Source organism: Manis pentadactyla, chromosome 7 (genome assembly GCF_030020395.1).
Source record: "Manis pentadactyla isolate mManPen7 chromosome 7, mManPen7.hap1, whole genome shotgun sequence".
Lineage (NCBI taxonomy): Eukaryota > Metazoa > Chordata > Mammalia > Pholidota > Manidae > Manis > Manis pentadactyla.
The window spans coordinates 29075169-29093131 of NC_080025.1; the positions used below are offsets into that span (position 1 = coordinate 29075169).

The window sequence follows — 17963 nt, forward strand, 5'->3', positions numbered from 1 at the left end:
ACAATATTCACATTATAGGGGTACCAGAAGAAGAGAGAGAAAAAGGGATAGCTCTTTGAGAAAATAATTGCTGAAAACTCCCCCAATCTGGGGAAGGAGATAGTTTTCAGGTCATGGAAATACAGGGATCTCCGAACATGAGGAACTCTAGGAAGACAGCACTTAGACATATAATAATTAAAACAGCAAAGGTCAAGGACAAGGACAGAATATCAAAAGCAGCCAGAGAGAGAAAAAAATGATCTTTTATAAAGGAAATTCCATCAGGCTATCAGCAGACTTCTCAGCAGAAACCTTACAGACCAGAAGGGAGTGGCATGATATATTTAATACAATGAAATAGAAGGGCCTCCAAACAAGAATACTCTTCCCAGCTAGATTATTATTTAAATTTGAAGCGGGGATTAAACAGTTTCCAGATATGCCAAAGTTGAAGGAATTTACCTCCCACAAACTGTCTCTACAGTGCATTTTAAAGAGACTGTTCTACATGGAAGTGTTCCTAAGGCTAAATAGCTGTCACCAGAGAAAATAAAACCACAGTAAAGGAAGTAGATCAATTAGTTATTAATCAAATGAAAAATTAAATCAACTACCCACAAAGTCAGCCAAGGGATACAAAAAAGAGTACAGAATATGACACCTAAAATATTAAGACTGGTGGAGGAAGAAAAAGAATGGAGAAAAAAAAGAACCTTTAGATTGTGTTTGATATAGTGTAAGCAAGTTAAATTAGACTGTTAGTGAACAAGCTACACTTGAACTTTTGGTAACCACAATTCTAAAGCCTGCAATAGCAATAAGTACATATCTATTGATATTCACCTTAAATGTAAATGGACTGAATGTACGAATCAAAGACATAGAGTTACAGAATGGATAAAAAAAGAAGACCCATCTACATGCTGCCTACAAGAGACTGTCTTCAAACCCAAAGACATACACAGTCTAAAAGTGAAGGGATTGAAAAAGATATTTCATGACAATAAAAGGGAGAAAATAGCAGGAGTTGCTGTACTTCTATCAGACTAAATATATTTCAAAACAAAGAAAGTAATGACACAAAGGAGGACATAATATAATGATAAAGGAGACCCTCCAATAAGAGGATTTAATCATGTATATATCTGTGTACATAATATAGGAGCACCTAAATATGTGAAACAATTACTAACAGAATTAAAGGGAGAAATAAGGTGCCATGCATTCATTTTAGGAGACTTCAACACACCACTCACTCCAAAGGACAGATAAAGCAGACAGAAAATAAGTAAGGAGACAGACGCACTGAAAAACACATTAGAACAGATGAACCTAACGGACTTCTACAGAACACTCCATCCAAAAGCAGCAGGACACATGTTCCTCTCAAGCGCACATGGAATATTTTCCAGGGTAGATCACATATGAGGAGACAAAAAGAACCTCAGTAAATTAAAAATTATTGAAATTTAATCAGCCAGTTTTGCAGACCAAAAAGGTATGAAAGTAGAAATAAATTATGCACCTACAAACACATGGAGGCTTAACAACATGCTCCTAAATAGTCAATGGATCAATGGCCAAATAAAGACAGATATCAATCAATATATGGAGACAAATGGAAACAATTCAACATCGCAAAAATCTGTGGGATGCAGCAAAGGCCATTCTAAAAGAAACATAATGGCAATATAGGCTTACCTCAAGAAAGAAGAACAATCCCAAATGAACAGTCGAAACTCACAATTAATGAAACTAGATAAAAAGAAGAACAAATGAGGCCAAAGTCAGTAGAAGGCGAGACATAATAAATATCAGAGAAGAAATGAATAAATTGAGAAGAGTAATGAAACAAGGATCTGGTTCTTTGCAGAAATAAACAAAATAGATAAAACCCTAGCCAGGTTTATCAAGAAAAAAAGAGAGTGTACACACATAAACAAAATCAGAAATGACAAAGTAAAAATCACTACAGACATCACAGAAATAGAAAGAATTATTAGAGAATACTATGAAAAATTATATGCTAAAAAATTGGATAACCCAGAAGAAATGGACAACTTTCTACAAAAATACAACCTTCCAAGGAGAAAGAGAAAATATGAACAGACCAATTATGAGCAAGAAAATTGTACTGGTATTCAAAAAACTACCTAAGAACAAAAGACCTGGACCAGATGGCTTCACCACTGAATTTTATCAAAAATTAGGTAAGACCTAATGCCCATTGCCTTAAAGTTTTCCAAAAAGTAGAAGAGGAGGGAATACTTCCAAACTCATTCTATGAGGTCAGCAACATCCTAATACTAAAATCAGAAAAAGATACCCAAAAAAGGAAAATCACAGAGCAATATCCCCGCTGAACATGGATACAAAAATACCCAGCAAAATATTAGCAAACCAAATTTTAAAAATACATCAAAAGGATCATACATCATGTTTAAGTGGGATTTATTCCAAGGATGCAAGGATGGTACAATATTCAAAAATACATCAACATCATACACACACCACATCAACCAAAAGGACAGAAATCACATGATCATCACAATAGATGCCGAAGAAGCATTCACAAAAATTCTACATCCATTCGTGATAAAAACTCTCAACAAAATGGGTATAGAGGGCAAGTACCTCAACATAATAAAGCCATATATGACAAACCCACAGCCAACATCATACTTAACAGTGAGAAGCTGAAAGCTTTTCCTCTGAGATTGGGAACAAGAAAAGGATGCCCACTCTACCTACTTTTATTCAACATAGTGCTGAAGGTCCTAGCCACGGCAATCAGACAACACAAAGAAATAAAAGGCATCCAGATTGGTATGGAAGAAGTTAAACTGTCACTGTTTGCAGATGACATGATATTGCACATAAAAAACCCTAAAGAATCCATCCCAGAACTACTAGAACTAATAAGTGAATTAAGCAAAGTTGCAGATACAAAATTAATATACATAAATATGTTGCATTCCTGTATACAATGATGAACTAGCAGAAAGAGAATCAGGAAAACAATTCCATTCACAACTGCATCATAAAATAAAATACCTAGAAATAAACCTAACCAAGGAGGTGAAAATACTGTACTTTGAAAACTACAAGACATTATGAGAGAAATTAAAGAAAACACCAATAAATGTAAATACATCCTATGCTCATGGATAAGAAAAATTTATATTGTCAAAATGGCTATACTGCCTAAAGCAATCTGCATATTCAGTGCAATCTCTATCCAAATACCAAACGCATTCTTCAACAAACTAGAACAAGTAGTTCAAAAAATCATATGGAATGACAAAAGACCCTGAATAGCCAAAGCAATCCTGAGGGAAGAATAAAGCTGGGGGGATTATGCTCCACGACTCCAAGCTCTACTACAAAGCCACAGTTATCGAGACAGTTTAGTTGGCACAAGAACAGACCCATAGATCAATGGAACATATAGCCCAGATATAAAACCACACATATATGGCCAATTAATATACAAGAAAGGACCCATGGATATACAATGGGGACATGACAGCTTCTTCAACAACTTGTGATGGCAAAACTGGACAGACAGCTACATGTAAGGGAATGAAACTGGATTACTGTCTAATTCCATAAACAAAAGTAAACTCAAAATGGATCAAAGACCTGAATGTAAGTCATGAAACCATAAAACTCTTTGAAGAAAACATAGGCAAAACTCTCTTGAATACAAACATGAGCAACTTCTTATGATCATATCTCTCTGGGCAAGGGCAAGAAAAGCAAAAATGAACAAGTGGGATTATATCAAACTAAAAAGCTTCTGTACAGCAAAGGACACTATCAGCAGAACAAAACGGCATCCTACAGTATGGGAGAATGTATTAATAAATGACATATCCGATATGGGGTTGACATCCAAAATGCATAGAGAACTCACATGCCTCAACACCCAGAAAGCAAATAACCCAAGTAAAAAATGGGTGGAGGTTATGAACACTTCTCCAAAGAAGAAATTCAGATGGTCAACAGACATGAAACGATGCTCCACATTGCTAATTATCAGGGAAATGCAAATTAAAACCACAATGAGATATCACCTTACACCAGTTAGGATGGCCAACATAGAAAAGACTAGGAACAACAAATGTGGGTGAGGATGTGGAGAAAGGGGAACCCTCCTACACTGCTGGTGGGAATGTAAATTAGTTCAAACATTGTGGAAAGCAATATTGAGGTTCCTCAAAAACTAAAAATAGAAATACCATTTGACCCAGTAACTCCTCTTCTAGGAATTTACCCAAAGATAACAAAATCCCTGATTCAAAAAGACATATGCATCTCTATGTTTATTGTAATACTATTTACAAAAGCCAAGATATGGTACCAACCTAAGTGTCCATCAGAAGAATGGATAAAGAAGAGGTGGTATATATACACAATGGAATATTATTCAGCCATAAAAAGAATACAAGTCCTACCATTGCAACAATATGGATGGAGCTGAAGGGTATTGTGCTCAGTGAAATAAGCCAGGTGGAGAAAGAAAAGTTCCAAGTGATTTCCCTCATTTGTGGAGTATAACTACAAAGCAAAACTGAAGGAATAAAACAGCAGCAGACTCACAGAACCCAAGAATGGACTAACAGTTACCCAAGGGAAAGGGACTGGGCAAGGTGGGTGTTGAGGGAGGGAGAAGGGGATTAAGGGCCATTATGATTAGTACACATAATGTATGGGGTGGGGCACGGAGAAGGCAGTATAACATAGAGAAGACAAGTAGTGACTCTAGCATCTTACTATGCTGATGGACAGTGACTGAAATGGGATCGGGAGGGACTTGATAATATGGGTGAATGTTGTAACCATAATGTTGCTCATGTGAAACCTTCGTAAGAATGTATATGAATGATACCTTAATAAAAAATTACAGAAACTACATCAGTATATAAGGTTGCATGCTTAAGAGAAGCCTTTGCTTACAGCAGATGAGAGGTATATTCGAAAACATATCTGATGAATGTAAGACTTTAGCTCAATCCCAATTATTTTAGATGAGTGAGATAACCAGAGTTTGGTTTCTTAACTTCTCTTTACTAAGAAATGAGGCTCAAAGAGGTCACACAACTTGCCCTATATCACACTGTTTACTGGAAAGAGATGTATCTAAACACTCATTCCTGACCCCATTCAGTGATTCCCTCTCTTATCCATTACACCCTCCAGTCTGGAGTGGCTATTAAAAAAGTTATATAGCTGTCCCATCAGTTTTCATTAAACATCTCAGTTTTATCATCTGTGATATGATCAATGTGACCTGCTTCTAAATCCCAAAGACAAAGTGATGGGACAGCTATTGTATACATTTGAATTTTTCATTATATTTTAAGTCAGACATAACTTATATAATTAAGCTAAATGAAGGAGGTGAACATTGTTGTCCTTCCTAATTTCAAACTCAGTAGTTCTTAGTTAGTGATTGTTGGGATACTGGGGAACAGAGATGAGGTCACACAAACTAGTGCCATAAATTAGAACAATGTAAATTCATACATTAAACATTCTTTTTCTTGGAAGGCCTTTTAAGGCATCTCACCGGTGGGAGTCTCTCATTGTCCTGTGACCTCATATAATTATCTGTTGTCCTTGCTTTTCTCTTTCTCCTCTTTTTTTTTCACATGGGTTGGTAAACCGTCTCCCTTTGCTGCTCATACCCATGATTTTAAGACCTCAACCTTGCACCTGGATGGTTCTCAACCCTGACTGTTTACAATAGCCACTGGATCTGGCCCCGGAGCTTTTGATATAAGTGTCTCACATGAAACCCAGGCATGGATATTTTTTAAATGCTCTTCAGATAATTCTTGAATTCAAGAGAATAATCAAGTCATTCTTCCAGATATTTCTCTTTCTAGATCTAATTTTCTAAGTATAAGTTTGTATTGTTCTTTCTATATCAACACTGACTTTCTTACTAAGAGAACTTCTGGAGCTCGATGATAAGAAAATAAAACTTACAACTTCTTATATGATCACATCTTTACAATCTGAAGGCACATAGCTTTTCTCACATTTATTTGAAGTCACAATTATTATTCCATCTTTTGGATTTTTATGCCAATTTTTGGTAATATGAATTCTGAAAATTTCTTGAATCTTTCTTATGTGTTATCCATGTGCACAATCTAATTGTTTGACTGACTTTTCCACTTGTTTTGTTTTTAGTTTTGTATCAACTTCAGCTGTGTAGAAATCCGATACCAGGTCAATTATGTGAGCTGTAATAATTCTTTACATTGCAATGACCATGGAGTAATTCCTATCTTTATTTTAAACACGATGCTTTGAATAATTTAATAAACAGTTCAGAGATTTTAAAAAATCATTGTCATGCTGCTTGTTGTCATTTAAGTCTGTAATTACAGCTTTAATCTTATTTTCTTGTGAAATCTTGTGAAACTACTTATTAGAAAGGATAAAATAGAAGCACTTAAAGTGATTGTGGATGTATAAAATGTTTGGAAAAATATGTAGGTTGGATGTGTTATACATACCATGTAAGAAGAAATATATAACCAAAATGATCAGTTTTTCACAGAGAGAAGGCATAACCTGGCAAATGAAAGTCCTCAGAATTTTCTTACTAGTCTTGCCTGTTGATTGAGAGTCTGGGATGTTCTATGAAGCTAGGAAGTAAATGATAACTAGTAGCATGTTACTGTGATCTGGCTGTGAAAGAACTTAAAAAAAATGACTTGGCAGCAGAAGCTAAATGAACTTGACAAAGTACAGGCAATTTCAAGCGAAAATTTGTGAAAATTTATTGAATTTGTTGATTTAAGATAAATTCTCTGAAATAATTTATCTGTTGAATAAAGAGAATATTCATTGGTTTCTATTGAAAACCATCTTTGTACATAAAACAAATTGTTCTATTTCTGGATTTTTCCAGATTTGCAACACTTTTAATCATTGCTACTGTCAAAAGGATTTTGAACCTCCTGATACATTGAAATGAAAGGAGAATTTGGAAGTCTCGATGATGGGCACAAAGTTATCACTGGTTAGTGTCTTTGAAATTTTATTAACTAAAGACAACATGTAAGAGAATAAATTATAGGGTCTAAGCTATATTACAAACCAAGGTGATGTCAACAAACATGGTTTTATTTTATTTGTAAGATTTTTTCAAAATCTGACAGTATATGTTTGTATTGTTCCTTCTATACCAACCCTGACATTGTTTACTAACAAAAAGTGTACCTAGTGTTAGGCAATTTTAAAAGTAGAAATTCCAGTGCATGTAATTTGGCCAGTTCATTTAGATTGTTCTCTTTGGATTATCTTCTATATTCCTGGTTTAAAATAGTGTTGGTTGCCATTATTGTATTAATGCCACCAGAATCTTTCAGGCTGTCTTTTATTCTTTTCTCTTGTATTGTAAGGGTTCCAATCTAATCTTTTGAAATTTCCTTTTTAGAATCTCCTCCCTGGGGCTCCTGAGTAGTATTTTGAGGTGAAGCAGGCCTGGATGAGACTGGGAATATCTGGGGGTGGGGATGGGGGCAACTTCCACATCCTAGAAGGTACTAAGGCCCATCTAAAAGAACCTGGAAGAGTGCCACTCACCCTTACCCCCCTTTCCTTTTGGGGCAAATAAATAATGAAATTCCTGGGCAGACTTATCTCTAGCTTACATATTAGGGGAGAGAAATACCTAGGGTGACCAACTTTTTAGAGAGCTAAGCACGGCTGTATCAGACTGTATCAAATCAAAAATAAAAAGCATTGTAATTTAATGGGTAACATACAATTATATGTATGTATGATTATTTTCACATAAATAAGTGGAAAAACAGATATTTATTTGAAATTATGTTATTCTGTATTTACTTTTCCATTACATAAATGCTATTATTTAAGTAAAACAATAGAACTAGTTAAAGTATCAGTTGGTAGTGACTTTATAGCACAACCAATTAAACAAATAATATATGTAAGTAAAAATGTGACAATGTAGTGAGAATATTTTATGATGTATCCTCTGGTACAGCAATTTATTTTACCTCTTTTAAAAAACCCTTTACTGGATATTGAAATTTTGCACACTGATTATATGTTCTTAAGATACATAAATATAAGACTTTTTATAAGGAGAATACAAGTATAATAGGAATAATTAAAACTATGCCCGACAAGTAACAAAAAGTGACAATGACATGCTTCTTCCTGTCCTATGTTACAGTCACATACATTTTTGGCTTTTTCTGTTTCATTTTCCAATTATACTTGTCTGAACTGCTTGAAACCTTTAAGACATCCCTCTTCTAAATAGAAAAACTGAATAGAGTCAAATGTAAATTTCATTGTGACTTGAAAGTCTTGTCAAGCCCACATTCACTGATTTGGTGTCAGTCCGTTGTGATGCCGTCAAGCCAAGTATCTTCTGAGCAAAAGCATTTGAGCGCGGGACACTTGGGATTTTATTTACTAGGCCCTGCAGGTGTTTAGACTTGCAGGAATTATTTTGCAGCTCTCCAGAAATGTTCGTTCACTTTGTTTCAATAGGCTTGTTCTGGGAGACTGGCTATCAGTCAGCTCCTTTGGCAGCATCCATATCAAAAATGCCCACATTACAAAACACTCTGAAGCACATTGGATGCCATAAGTTAAATCTCCCTTTCTTAGGGAACATGGTTTAAAGCACAGGGGTAATTTGAACTTGGGAAATCTAAATTGAATTCCAAACACATTACAATTTTAATAAAGGAACTGAGAAGGTGCTGTTTAACTTGCTTGTCCTTTTCTAGTTATATTTTTGAATTTGAAGCTGTCCTGTTTCCAGAAGTATTAGTCATCCTTTCATTGCACGGGTTGTTTTTACAGCCTATGCAAAACAGGACTCTTGGGGAAGCCAGTTCATCCTTTTCTAGGATTATGGCCTCTTCATAGATCACCAAACTCTTTTGAATAACAGCATATAAGTTTCTGTTTCACTGCAAGCTTTGTTTTCAACTCTCATCCAAAATGTATTTCAGAAGTAGAGGGGCCTATTCTTATTGTCTAACCTTGAAAAATAAGATTTTATGTCAGGCCATTATTTAAGCATATCTTCTATGGCCAGTAGCAATGAAAGCCGTCTGGGGCACGCCCAAGTCTGAGGAAGCTAGCTTTTTCCACTTCATAAAGTCTAAAAAGAAAAATCTCATTACATACTTCTGCATGTTTTGAAGAAACTGCAAGTGACTAAAGCTTTCATCACGAAAGCCCGGATATCCCTGGGTGAGCAAGTCACACTCCCTTCCATGCGGTGCCCACGGTGCACAGGCAAAATCTTTTCCTTTCCAATGGTATGAATGAAGTTTATAGACTGAACGGAACTTGCAAAAATTTAAATTTGTGCTGTTATATACATATAGATGAGCAAAGTCAACTTTGTATTTGAGCAAGGTAGCAAAAATATTTTTATTTTATGTGTCCGTAGTTTCATTAAAATTTTAAAAGATGCTGAGAGTATTTGATATCTTGGTCTGGGTGACCCTTGCACGGGTGTATCTACATATCAAAGTTCATTGAGCTGTATACGAAGATTTGTGCATTTCACTTTATGTACCTCAATAAACAAAGGGAAAGAAAATTCATAGAAATTTAGAAGCTAATTTGAAACTCCATTTTTGAAAGTAAATTTCTTCAGCCTTAGGGGGAGTATTTTACTGTCATTTTCACTTGGTGCGATATAACAGGATTTTTGCTACACTGTAAGGGGCCAACAGATGTTATCAACATTTCCACGTTTTTCCCCCACAAGACATTTTAGTTTCCATATTAGAATAATATATGTTTTTTCTGTGTTTTTCAAACAAAATTCAGTGGCGGGGTGGCTCTTTTTGTCACACATTGGTGTATTTTGGGAGACAAAAATATTTTTTTGATTTGGGAAAGAAGAAAATATGACTGATTTAGAAATGCTTGCCTGTCTTAGCATAGGCATTTGAGACTCATTACCAATATGTGCTTTCATATCTCCTTCGCCACCACACCCAATTCCAAATTTGTTTTTTATTGAGCTGTAATTGATGTATAACATTATATCAATTTCAGGTGTACAACATAGTGATTTGATATTTGTATATATTGCAAAATGGTCACTACAAGAGGTCTAATTAACATCCATCACCATATATAGTTATAATTTTTTTTCTTACAAAGAGAACTTTTAAGGTCTACTCCTTTAGCAACTCTCAAATATGCAATAGAATATTATTTACTCTAGTCCCCATGCTGTAGATTACGGCTCCATGTCTTATTTGTTTTATAACTGGAAGTTTGTACCTTTAACCCCTTTATCCATTTTGCCCACCTCCCTACCCCTATCTCTGACGACTACCATTCTGTTGTTTGTACCAATCTGTGAGCTTGTTTTAGCTTCTTTTCAGATTCCATGTGTAAGTGAGATCACACCGATATTTATCTTTCTCTGTCTGACTTATTTCACTTAAGCTCATGGTCCCAAGTTTCATCCACTTTGTTGAAATTGGCAAGATTTCATTCTTTTTTATGGCCCTAAAATATTCCATTGTGTATATATATCACATTTTCTTTATCTGTTTATGTAGTGATGGCCTCTTAAGTTGTTTCCATATTTTAGCTGTTGTAAATATCACTGTGATAAACATGGGAGTGAATGTATCTTTTCAGATTAGCAATTTTGATTTCTTTGGCCCTTCCCCGTGGTAAACACCAATCTCTTCTCTGTGTCTATTAGACTATTTCTGTTTTGTTTGTTTCTGCATTTTTTTAAAGATGCCACATAGAAGTGAAATCATGTGGTATTTGTCTTTCTCTGCTGGGCTTATTTCATTTAGCGTAATACCTCTCGGTCCATCCATGTTGTCATAAATGGCCAGATTCCTTTATTTTTTATGGCTAAGAAATATTCCATTGTATAAATTTACTACGTAAATGTATACTACATAAAAAAATGTATACTACATAAAGAAGATTTATACATCTTTAACCATCCATCTATTGATGGACAGTTGGAATGCTTGCTTATCTTGGCTTTATTATAAATAATGAGGCAATAAACATGGGGCACAAGCATCTTTTTGAATTTATGATGTTGTTTTCTTTTGGTAAATTCCCAGAAGTGGAGTTGCTGGGTCATATGATATTTTCTGTTTTTAGGTTTTTGAGGAACCGCCATACTGCTTTTCATAGTGGCTGCACCAATTTACATTCCTACCAGCAGCGCTTGAAGGTTCTCTTTTCTCCACATCCTCACCAACACTTGTTATTTCTTGTCTTTTGGGTATTGGCCATTCTCACTGGCGTGAGGTAATCTCTCCTTGTGGTTTTGATTCCACTTGCATTTCTTTAATTTCACGAGGCTTCCTGTTTACCTTGGTTGTAGGAAATGTATAACTCTTCTTGCATTGCTCTTTCATCACTGTTGGCAGGCTAGTCTGATTTTTTTTAACCCTTTCTAACACATACATATCACATATGCATGTTTACTTATAAAATACACGTAACTAAAAATTTACCATTTTAGCCATGTTTAAGTGTACAATTCAGTGCATTAAGTACATTGTTGTACAGCCACGATTTAGTTCTCCAGAACTCTTTCAACTTGTACAACTCAAACTCTCTACCCATTAAACAACAACTCCCCATTCCTGCCTCCCCCAAACCCTGGCAACCAGCATTCTACTTTCTGTCCTGTGAACTGCAGTGCCCTATGTACCTCACATAGGTGTAATCATACAGTATTTGTCCATTTGTGTCTGGCTTATTTCACTTAGCGTAATGTCCTCAAGGTTCGTTCATGTTGTAGCAGGTGTCAAAATTTCATTCCATTCTAAGGCTGAATAATATTCCAGTGCATATATAGACCATATTTTCTTCATTCATCTGTGGATGGACCCTCGGGTTGCTTCCAAGTTTTAGCTGTGGTGAATAAAGCTGCTATGAACGTGGGTATGCAAATACCTGTTTGAGTCCATGCTTTCAATACTTTTGGGCTTGTTCCAAGTGTCCACCCAGTTGTCCCAGCACTATTTGTTAAAAAGTCTATTGCTTCCCCAGTGATTTGAGATGCTTGTTTGTCATATGCATGCATATCTGTTTGGGGGCATTCTATTCCTTTAGGCTCTGAGTCTATTCGTACTTTAGGATCACACTGTCACACATTTATTTGGCAATACTTTGTGTCTCCCTTCCTAGAGAGTGTAGACATATGAACTGCCTTCTGCAGTGCAGCAGCTTGTTGGGAGGGCGTTAAGTCCATGGGCTTGTCCACTGACCTGTGTCTCTGCCTCTTCATCTTTCAAAGGTCCAATTCTAACATTTGTGAATTAGAGATGATTTTAACATATATCTCTAATATTTGCAAGGATTAACTAAAGTGATATATGTGAAACTTCATTAACGTTAACTATTGTTGTTATTAGTATGCACAGTGTAGCAATATATAATGGTATTTAAGAGGCCAGGTACTGTAGAGGTAGAGATGGGCTCCTCTCTCCTACTAAGTGTAGAAACTTGAACAAGGTAATTTAACCTCCCTGAATCTCAGATTTCTCATTCTGAAATGAATATAGGCGGCGACGGTGGTTGTGAAGATGGCGGCGGCGGCTGCGCTGCGTCGCCCCCTCTGCCACTGCCAGGCAAGGTCGCCGCCGCAGCTGCCGTCGCCACCACAGCCCCCATCGCCGCTGCGCGGGAGCCGGAGCTGCCGCGGCCAGTGCGCGCGCACCCGTGACGCGGGGCCCGAGACGGTGCGCAGGGAGGGCCGGAGGGGGGGAAGCGGAGCTGCCATGCGGGAGGCGCCGGAGGCGAGCCGGGCGGCGGCGCGGAGGTGAAGGATGCTGGCCGCGAGGCCGGCCCAGCTCAGGGCCCCGAGTCCTCGGAACCCCGCGACAGGGCTCGCCTCGGCCCTCGGGAGAGCGGCGGGCGTCACCGGCCTGGCGCCTACGTCGACATGAAAACCTATCTGGAGAAAAATTTAGAAGAAGAATGCCAAATATTACTGCAGCAACAAAAAAATACGCCGGAATCGAGCACGCAAATATTTCGCGGAATCAAACCGGAGAAAAAAAAGTTTTCGAAGGAAAATGAAAAGAACAAGAAGAAAGAGAACACCAAATCAGAGAACAAATACTTCAACAAAGGAAACAGGAGTTTCTAGAAGTTACTGAAAAATCCCAGCGTGCCCATATTCCTCTTTCACAGCGGAAGAGAGCAGCTTTTCAAAAACCAGTTCCTCCATTAGAAGAGGCACTCAGGCAAATTCAGGAATCCAACTCAAAATCAGAAGTAAATCTTCCCTCTTCCCACAGACCAACAATAAGCTGGAGAGCTATAGATAATGCCTTGCCTTCATCATTGCCAAAAAATGATCACAAGCATCAGAAACATCTTTTATCCAAGGTCAATTGTGTTAAAGAAATGAAGGAAAACAGCAGGACAAACTTGGCTACTAACAAAGTTGTATTCCAGCTTAAACTGGAGGAAACTCAGAAACTCCTAGAAGATCAGCATCTAAGCACTTTGCAAAAGTTTTGTGATGAAGTTAAGCAGATAACAAATTCTGAAACCCGCTCAAGTATAGACGTCTTGAGGCTGGGGAACATGAAATATATTTAACACTTAAGGAGCATTACACATCAATCCATCACAATTCTGTTTCCCTCAGATTAGCAAATCTGCAATCAACTAATGTGAGCTGCTTTGATGAAGATAAACTGTCATTCTCTAAAACTCAACATATAAATAATTGGCTTATAAATTTAGATGATCCAAATAATAACACTGTCACACCTTTCTCAGATATTTTAAGTAAACCTAATGTTGTACCTTCATGTGAATGTTTAACTAGTAAAGAACAAAATCCATCTGTTCCAAGTGAAACTGTGGAAAGAGCCACAAATACTGCTAATAATTCAGGAGCCTTTGTATATAGCCGACCCACCCTTGTACAAGATAAAAGCAAAAAGACCCCTGAAACTGGCACTATGGAAATAACTGACTCCTTTTCTGGGGCATTCAAAGGGGAGAAACCACTACTTACCGAGAGCCCAACCCTTAAATTCAGCAAAGCCTGGACCACTCCAGATTCTCTAACCCAGGAAATGGCTACATTTTCAGACCAAGAGAAATACTCTAAATTAACTCAAGAAAACAGAACTGCTTCAGTTCCTGCTTACTTGTACCTGCGGCAACACCTTTAGTTTTTCCACCTAATACACAATCAGCTAGGCTGTTACCCAAAAACAATATACATATAAAAGAAATAGACCCAGTGCAGTGTACTGATAAGCTAGGGGAATTGAAAGAGGTTAAAGATGAAAAGGTAAAGTATTTTAATTGTAGTAAGGCAGATTTTCTTTTATTTTCAGATGATTTTCAAACTCCCTATATACCTCACAACTCTGGTTCAAAAGATAAAAAACAGAAAATAGCTGAAACGTCAACACCATTGTCTAATATAATTTCTGATTGTGACTTAGTTGGTCAGCACAAGAAAATAAAATATAACATCCATAAGAGAAATGGTGTGAGGTTTCTTAAAAGTATTTTAAAGAAGGAATCTAAATACAAACATGACTGTTTTAAGGCACTAGTTATAAACCAAGGCTTTAAGTTAGGAAATCAAAAAGCAGCAGCTATCAGAGATAGTATTGAATTAACAAAAGAAAAAAGGAAAAGGTGCCAAAATTTCAAAGACTCTTAAAAACTGAGGTGGTTTGATGAAACTGGAGATACAAAAAAAAAATACTAAAGATAATTATTCACTGAAGAGTAGAATAGAAATATCCCAACAGTGGTCTCAACCATTCCACATTCAAACTAAAAGTGGTGTTACCAGCAACATAATTAGTGTTGCTGCTTGTGCTGTAAATTCTGCTGATAGAAAAGAGCCCAAGGAGGATTCCATCTCTGCAAATGTCACTACTTTAGGAGGACCTAGAACAGACCATGTGCTTTTGAATTGTTTTATACCTTCAAGTGATAACATTGCTAAACAAGCCTGGCCAAGCTCAGAAAAAGAGGAAAATAAATCTCCTCTACAGAGTAGTGATTCTAAAATTCAGAAGGCTAATTCAGAAAGAGGTGGCACAAAAGTAATTAGAAGAACAAGGTCTGCTGAAGTCCAATCAGGCTTTATATACACAAATAGAAAAGGCACTGTTATTCGATCACAGTCTGCAAGCAAAGCCAACACATTTTTACAAGCTCAGAGTAAACTAATTGTACCTCATCCTCCGCCTAAGTAGTCACCAAATATTAGGAATGGTAAAAATTTACACATGGCTAAATATCAGTCAGTAATGCCTGAAAATTCTCAAAACATGACACAGGACTATTTTAATTCAAGTCATTTTCTTCCAGTAGAACACAGCTTAATAGAGCAAAATCAAGAAAGTAGTTTTCCACTCTCAGATATTTGTTCTTAGTCACTGAGATAACTTCTCTACCATATTGTGCTTCTGAGTGCCAAACTTTAGCCAAAATAAATCATTCAAATGGCATTCAAAAGGTTGCCCAGCAACATGGGACATTATATTACACCCAAAGAAGTCCTGTTTATGAAGAAAATCATCAGTCTGTGACACTTAGAACTACTGAAGAAGAATCTGTTCTCCTGTGGAAAAGACTGCCACACAATATTCTGAGACAAAATGAAAAGGCTCCTGATTCTACTGTTAGAATAAGAAAATGAATTACTGAAAATAAGCAGAGAAGTCTTTTAGAATGCAAAAGACAAAACCCTGGATCTGTAGGAGAGAAGTACAGTGTACAAGTTCATAATTTTGGACAAAGTGTCCAGCTAAGTTCAAGTGAGCCAAAACAAACTACAACTGGTACTTCTAATTTTGAAGAAGTTTCAGATAGTACTTTGGAGTTTTTGATGGCTGAAAGCCTAGTGAAAACTTTAGTGCCTGAGGATGAAATTCTAACTGTCATGAATAGCAATCAGCTACAGAAATCAGATCTGGCTTTAAATAAAACCCAGCCACTCAACACTTATGCACTATCAGTTGAAGAACAGAAGATCCTACAGTCCCTTAATCATCTCAATGAAAGGTTACAATGTAAGTATGGAAGAACACCTCTTGTAAAAAAAAAATGTTGTGTTAAACAAATGTAATTTAAAGTTTAATTTAAAAATTAGAAATAAAAATACAAAATGTATTCAGATTATTACCTATCTCAATCAAGTATATAATGATTAAAAATACATTTGACTATAACATGCTATTCAAGTATCTCACACTATGTCATTATGGTGATGCCAATTTCTTTGGCAGGCTTAACTATCTTTTAGGAATGTATGAATACACTTCCATTTCAGCAATGTGACAGGCTAGGTCACTATACTGACCATACATCAAAAACAACCATAAATTCTGGAATAAATACCTTAAAAATTTAAATATAGCAATAAGCTGTTAAGAATATAAGGAATTTTTAAGACCAGGAACTGAATATAGGTAAGAACCCAGAAAGATAAGGAGACTGCAACAACTAGCTTTTTGTCTTGAGGGCATTTAACCCACAGAGGGAAAATGAGCTTTGTTTTTCATAGCCTGACAGAAAAAGAGAAACAGAAGACAAAACTCAGGGACTCCTCATAATGAGTAGTTTCATGGAGGATCCTCCCCAGTAAAATTGGGCCTCCAAAGGAGCTGCACATTGCAGACAGACATTCACACAGAGACGAGAGAGAAATGAAAAAAGCTTGCACGTCTTGAATGTCAATACTGAACAATGAGGGGTGAAGACATGTAAGCTTTTTTTCACCCCTTTCTCTCTGTGTGTATCTGTCCGTGTAAGATGTAGCTCTTTCTCTAAGAGATTTTGTTAACAGCAGACTCTTATGAAGAAAATTCTGAAGAAGCACTGCAGAAGACTGAAATCTTGGATGTCTGAAAGTGTAAATTTGAACATTGTATAAAATAAATGTAATAAAGTAATGTGTGTTTCAAAGAGAAAAAGTTAGAATTAAAATACCTATCAAAAAATGCATAAGTTAAGAGTATTTGTATGGTATTAAAGTGTACTAGGATTCTTAAATTGTTAAGGAATTGGGTAAAGATATAGATTAAACTTTAGGTGTTGATAAATGAAGTATGCTTCTGGTAATTTTGAGGGTTACAAATAAAGGAGTAGAAATATACAACTTCCAAACTTGTAGAGAAGAAAAGAGAAAAATGAACATAGAAAATATAGGAAAAATAGAAATACTATACTATAAGATGGTATGTACAAATATAAATAAATATAAATGGCTTAAATGTTACCTTTAAAAGACAGAGATTGTTAGATGAAACTTTATAACGCTGCTTTAGATGTATTACTGTCAAACAAAATTGACTATAAAGCTGAAAGTGTTAATAGACATAAAAAAGATTACTTGATGATGAAACAATAAAGTATTTTTAAATAAAAAATAATAAATATAGTGATTGTAATTCTAGCATTGGGTTGTAAGGATTTATTATAATAATGTATGTAAAGTACTTAACAGCATCTGACACATAATTAGTGTTTGATTAATGTTAGATTTTTGCCTTTATTGATCTATGGCTATAACTAAAAACTTTGTGGTAACATCCCAGTTCCACAGATTCAGAGGTGTTTGCCTGAAACGATCCTGCGTATTCATCACACTCACAGTAGCATCCTCTTCTGTGAAATTCAGCACAGTAGGCAATCAGTTTCATTTAAAAATGAATAAATAAATAAATAATTTGCTTTCTAAGGATGGCCCTCAAATTTTTGTTTGGCACCTGTTGCCCATCTCTGTGCCTGACCACATATGTTTTGTGGCTTTCTCTCCTAGTGTAGAACACATCAAAAAGCCAGACTCGATGGTGAACTGAGCCATTCAGATCGCATTCTTCACGGAGATGCTGTAGGCCTTTAATTCTAAAAAATCTTTCTAAGTTGGATCCTCAGTGAATTTTCATACTTTGAATCACAGAGCCAGGCCCTGGACT

The 17963-nt window shown here is 36.2% G+C and overlaps 1 pseudogene; it reads left to right on the top strand.

Moving 5' to 3' along the window:
• The first annotated feature begins 13407 nt into the window (after positions 1-13407).
• On the top strand, positions 13408-16893 carry LOC118919757 (centrosomal protein of 126 kDa-like; annotated as a pseudogene).
• Positions 16894-17963: the final 1070 nt, after the last annotated feature.